Genomic DNA, 6,000 nt, shown 5'->3' with positions numbered 1-6,000 from the left:
TTAAAAGGAAAACAATTTACAATTACGAAAGAAAGTTCAGCCGACAGCCTGGCTTCTCGCTGCTCAGGTATTTCAAGCAGCCTTTCTAGAATGGCCGCGTTCCCAACTAGTTGACGACGCGCAACATCCGCTGTGTGATTAGAAGAGACCTCGCGTGAGTGAAGGGATGCGTTAGCCTTCCATCGTTTATCTGAACGCATCCCCGCATACACCTGAGCTTTCTAACGTATCGTATCCCGTACGTTACTCCATGGTTCGTTACTGTGATGGCTGCCATATATGTCGAAATTCAACTGAAAGTCAAGGTCAGAAGTTAAGGTCATATGGCATAGTCATACATGGAATTCATTGTTGCCCGTCGCGATGGCTCGGCTCTGAACCGGAATTTCTGGCCGCGAACCTTAGAGCGGCGCCGTTTCCATGGGGAGAAACACAAACGCGTCTGTGTGCTGTGGGGTGTCTGTGTACTTTAAAGATCTCCGCGTTTTTGAAATTATTCAGGAGACCTCCACTACGGCAGCTCTATCTTATTTAAATCACACCTTGATTCCTTCTCCTACTGCCAGTGCAGGTAACGCGGCCGCCACGGTCGGGTTCGAGGCCGGCGACTCCGGATCAGTAACCGAGCCTCTTAGCCACTGCGCCACCGCGGTGGGTGTTATACTGGTCAACAATCGGTTTCAATGCCTCGTGCACATACTTTAACAACTGGAGTGAAGCGCTTTCCGGACAATTTGAAGGCATAAATACGGCGCAGGCACTCACTGTTGCCAAATGGTGTTCTACTTTTAAATGGGTACAACTTATGTTTGGAGAAGAAAATAATTCATCCTTAATAAAACAGGGGAAGGTGGAAGTTAGGGGCTCAGTGCGCGTTACTTGCATGAATAGTGAAAAAAGTTTGCAATCACTGTCCAAGTCAGGCAAAGATGAAAGACGCGCAAGGAACCCGTATGGGTTCCTGTTCAGTGAGGCGGGCGAAGCAAGTATAGGCGCATTTTAATTGGAAAATTTGTGATAATGACTGATAATAGGCTAGTGGCATACTTTCTGCAGTGCAGCTCATGGTCCAATTTGTGGATTGGATGAACGATGGCTCAGGAGAAGCCACGTTTCCAGGTTTCGTTCGTTAAATGGCTAAAATTGCTTCGTTGTTCCAGACAATCTGGGAAAGAATTCTGTACCGCCCACAATTTCACTCTCAAGTTTACGAGCGTGGCGTCAAAATGACGTGACCATGACGTGACATTGAGACGTCAGTCATGGTGGATTATGAAATCGTCCAATTACCAGAGACTTGTAGCAAGGCTCCGCCCCGATAGCAGCTGTTGCGCGGTAAGGGCTGATGCCACGACTGTGGCATGAGGTTGACAAAGGACCGTTTCCTAACTTTTTGCAAAATGGCGCAATGAATACGCAATAAATAAAAGGAGCAGAGCTTTATTTTGCTAAGGAACTATGTTTAAAACTCAATAACATCAAGTAGAAGTTGTAGTGTTCTTAGTTTTGCAATTAAATTTCCTCCTCAGTAACGTTTGTTGCCGCGAGGGCACGCTGACGGCGTCATATGTCGACTTGCAAAGAAACGGCTGGTTGCCAGGATAATTGCTGCTTTTCACACTTCATCCAAAATCTATGTCCTGTGTAGATGTCATAAGTAGCCGGAAAAATCTGTTTGAAGACAGTGAAAGCTACGAACCTGCAGTGATCAGCTTGGTGAAAGAGTTTGACAGGAAAATCGACTAAGTCAACTTTATTTATCTTATTATTTATCCGTCAGTCAGTTTGTTGTCCATCAGCGCTTATTAGTGATTGCAATATAGACGAGTGGGATGTATGTGGTCTGCAGTTCTGTTTCTTTAAAAAATATGCGAGGACCATGATGGCTACACTACATCTGCCGATAGAGGGAAGTTGGCAGTTTCAGTAAAACAGGTTGCAGCTGCTATGCAAGAGCTCGCAACTGCAGAGCGGGAGATGAGGTCCGACACACGATTAGATCCGATCGAACACCCCGTGATGACAAGGCCTGGACCTCAAGGGGGCGTTTGACAACGTGACCCACCACATCGTCCTCGTACATTTGTCACGTACGAATTGTGGCCACAACAGGTTTAGGTACAGTAGTGAGCAAAAGTGGCATACAACATGCAGCTTGTGCCAGAGCTCGGAAAAACTACCGTTTAGTAAGTGCCTCGATGCCTTTCGCCTCCGCTTTCAGGGTAGAGACATGTTTCAGTTTCTCCGGTGGCATGTTGGCTCCCACTCGCCCGTTCGGAAGCATTAGCGCAATGAGGCGGCGCCCGGTTTCGATGATGGAACTACCGCTATCGAGCGAATTTCCGAAAATTTGATGTTCTATTACGGCAGGACGGTATCAATGAGTGTTGTAGCTAATAAACGAAGTTAGTTCGTTAAACTCTGTCATGTTTTGTTGGTAATCTGCCCAGAAGCTCTTTGCCCTGAGAAATCTTTACAAAGTGATATGCGTAGCATAACCCGTCGGAGTTTGCTCATCTGTGATGTCAGAATGTCGATTCCTCAGGACTTAGCGTGAACGTCTTTTTGTAGTGTAACAAAAGTAGTCGGTATGTAAGGAAGCTGTTTTGAGAACATTCTGAGATAGCGACAAGAGCTGTCTCTAGAAGGTTTCAGACTATTTTGAGATAGTGACAGGAACGTTCTGGAGATCCTGTGCATAGCATGCATATTGGAATGTCCGAATAGTAGTAGTATATTTTATAAGCCTTTTATTTATGAAATCTGTTCGGTGGTCATCTGTGGCTAGGTGCAATGTAATTTCAGCCGATGTTTCACTTTTTTCTGCCCTTCAGCACTCCTATACAAACGTGACTCCTCGTTCCGAGCTACGCCTTCTGCACAATGCTATCAGTAGACCCGAGCCGCCAGTCCTGATGAGTAGGCTCGAAAACGTATCATGCCCTCGCAGCTGTCAAGCTATGCCACAGGGCCACATGCGAGGTGGGAAATTGTCGGTAAAGACGTTCCCGCGAATTTATCGTTTTCTATCTCGGTGTTCTTCATATTTCCGTCGTTATAACCGGCACTCTGCGAACTTGCTCTTTTAGCTGATATGATGGCTCCAATGGGAGGTGAGGATCTAACCTGTTAGGCAGCACCTAAATTTACCGACGCTTTCTCCCGCTACATGACGAAGAAGGCGTTTCCGGGTAAAATGGTCGCATTAAATAAGGGCTTTCGCTAAGATGTGCGCATCTGAAGCTTTCGCCGCTGCATGAGTTCACAAAAGCATCCAGACTACCACTCCCTCCCATCTGCTCCCTTCGATTTTTTTCGCCATACCTCACTAACTTTATTCTGTGGATGCCAGTAGGTAAAAGTAACCCCTTTACCCATTTCAGTAGAAAAGAGATGGTGGAAGGTAAGAAAAAGGGCTTCCTTTTGTTGGCGTCGCAGGCCATTGGCAAAATTCGTCATATACGTGTTTGCGCTGAAATTTTGTGATTTCTCTATTTTTCTTGCTCATCTAGATGACTTCAGCGGCGATGAGAGCCTTGTCTGTTGTCTTCCTGGATACTTTCTTCCTGTGCGCTTTACGATTATAATTTGCTTTTTCATCCGTCCCATACAAATATTTGTTTCGTCTGACGATTATCGAGCGAGAGTGGACGGTTCCGCACAAGCTACTTAGGCGGCAAGTTTTTCTAATTACTTCCTCCTGATAGTTGCAGCAATTGAGCACGGCCGGGAAAGTGAAGCAATCAGGGGCTTATTCATGTTTCTTGGTAACCCGGCCGCCTCCGGTGCTTTTCTTATTATTAGATACGTTTACATCAACTAGACAAAATTGAAGTCTGGTCCCTTTTTAGAGGAAAAGGGCAAAAACGCAGATAAAGAGATGACAAAAACTATAGTCACGCGTTCCCCTCTAAAAACTACCTTTTTTTCTTGAATAATCAACTCCACCCGCATTCTGTCGGGCTCATGTACCATCAGGCTATCTAGAAAAAGAAAACTAACGCTTTATTTAAATTTATCCTAGAAAAGGCAACATAGCAACTACAATCCCGCAAGCCATCTTACCGCCAATTCACGACCAAGCGTCCCCATTCGGAGGGAACCCAACCGCCTGCAAAATGTTCTTTCTAACAGGCGACTAGAAGAACTTGAGAAAATATCACCCTCTGAATTCAGATTTGTCCTCAGCTGTCCACATTGGAGAAGGCCGGATTAGAAGAAAAAAAAAATGCATTTGCTGCGTTGAATATACCTCACATATCATACTGTAATAAGATACAAGAAAAAGATCTGAATGAATGGTGAAAAAGTGGAATAACCTACATAAAAATAGTTATATTTGCCGGCTAGATAACCCTCCGCGCTGTTGGCACATTGGAGAAACACGATCGCGGCGTTGTGAAAAGTCCTTTTGCTCGAAAGACAAATGCAGCATATATGTTTGTACGGAATTTGCCAAGCAAACTACAGCCGCTGCATCTTGCAAAGATCACTCTTGAAACTGCCAGAACATTACTGCCAAGAACAAAAATTTTTATTTTATTTTTAGTTTTATTTTTATTTATATTTTTTTTTTTCCCCATACATTCGCATTATTTCAGAGGCCGCACAACTGCGGAAAGCCCCCGCCGCAAGTATTACTCGCTGCACGCAACTGTCGAGTGGGACCCAACATGCCGCCAGGAGGGGAAAACGGCGGCGCGGGGTGGTACAACGCAGTACAAAGACGGCCCCCACCCTGAAAGCGGAGGCGAAAGACATCGAGGCACCCTACCATTATAGGCTTTGCCAGAGTTGCGCGAAGGTGCCGCATAAGCAACCAAGCTGTGCAGCGAAGCCACACGTCACACGTCGTCTTTGCGGGAGCCGAGCATTCAGTCTTGAAAGCAGTCGTGAAGGAATTACTTTGGCTGTCCTAATCGCAAGAAGACAATGCCGCTATAACTAGCACGCAGCGCGGCACGCCGTACCGATTACAGATGATGCAATGCAGTCGGGGTGCCCATCGGGTTGGCTTTACGGTGCTACACAGTTGCTTGGCGGTGAAAGAAAAGAAACGCGGAACTCTACCGTTTACCGTTTCGTGTATTTAGGCGCCATCTAGGGCATAAAAACAAAACGAAACGAGGGACAGTTTATTTTTCTCTCCAGAGAGAGCGCTGAGCTCATGCTACCAGTAAAACCCCTTGATACTTTGAAAGTTACGCCAACGATTGAACTTTGCCGCCGCCGCGCTACCTCCTCGCCTCCTCCTCGCCCCTTGCGCGCCCCTTCGCTGATGGCCGGCTCTCCGCTCGATTTCCTGAGCGACGATTGGTCTCCCTGCCGTTGCCATTGGAAACCGACGCGCGTCCGGCGTTTTCCTTGTGTTTTCTTTTTCCTTCGCGTCATTTTTCCCCCAGTCTCGGCGAGCGAATATTGCGCGCTGTGCTTTTATTGCAGCGTGCAAGCTCTATGCCGCGCTGTTGCGCGTACAACTGCAGCAAGCGACCCGAAGATGGTTATGCGGTATTCATGATGTCTCAAGGCAAGCGTGACGGCTCGCGCACGAGTCAATTGATTCACAAGATTAGTCGAAAGACGTTTATTCCTAGAAACAACAGAGTTGTTTGCGACGTCGAGTGCCTTTCTCACTCCCCGTAATAACGCGTCACCTGACGCTGCGTTTTTTATTCCTGGTTGCTGCTCAATATTTTTGCGGCGGCAGCATGTTCATTGTATAAAAATAAGGTTGTCCTCTGCAGCCTGCTGAATATTCTGCGAGGCTCCAAGGCTCCATCATTTAACACGCTTCGACTTCTGTACAGTGAGAAACAGGGCGCTATAATCTGCTTTTTGCTGTCAGAAATAACTGGAAAATTACAGTCTCTCGATTGCATTTGTCGCGATTATGCTAGAATCCCTGGCCTCCTTCACTAAAAATCAAAATTCGGGCTTGTAGAGGAGCTAGCCTTTCCAGCTTTTACTTGTAGTGTGCGTCGGTTACTCGGGAGCATTGAA

This window comes from Amblyomma maculatum, chromosome 1 (assembly GCF_055883805.1).
Source record: "Amblyomma maculatum isolate TAMU_Amacu chromosome 1, ASM5588380v1, whole genome shotgun sequence".
Taxonomy (NCBI): domain Eukaryota; kingdom Metazoa; phylum Arthropoda; class Arachnida; order Ixodida; family Ixodidae; genus Amblyomma; species Amblyomma maculatum.
The sequence above is the reverse complement of the archived record's forward strand: the minus strand, read 5'-3'. Positions refer to the sequence as shown.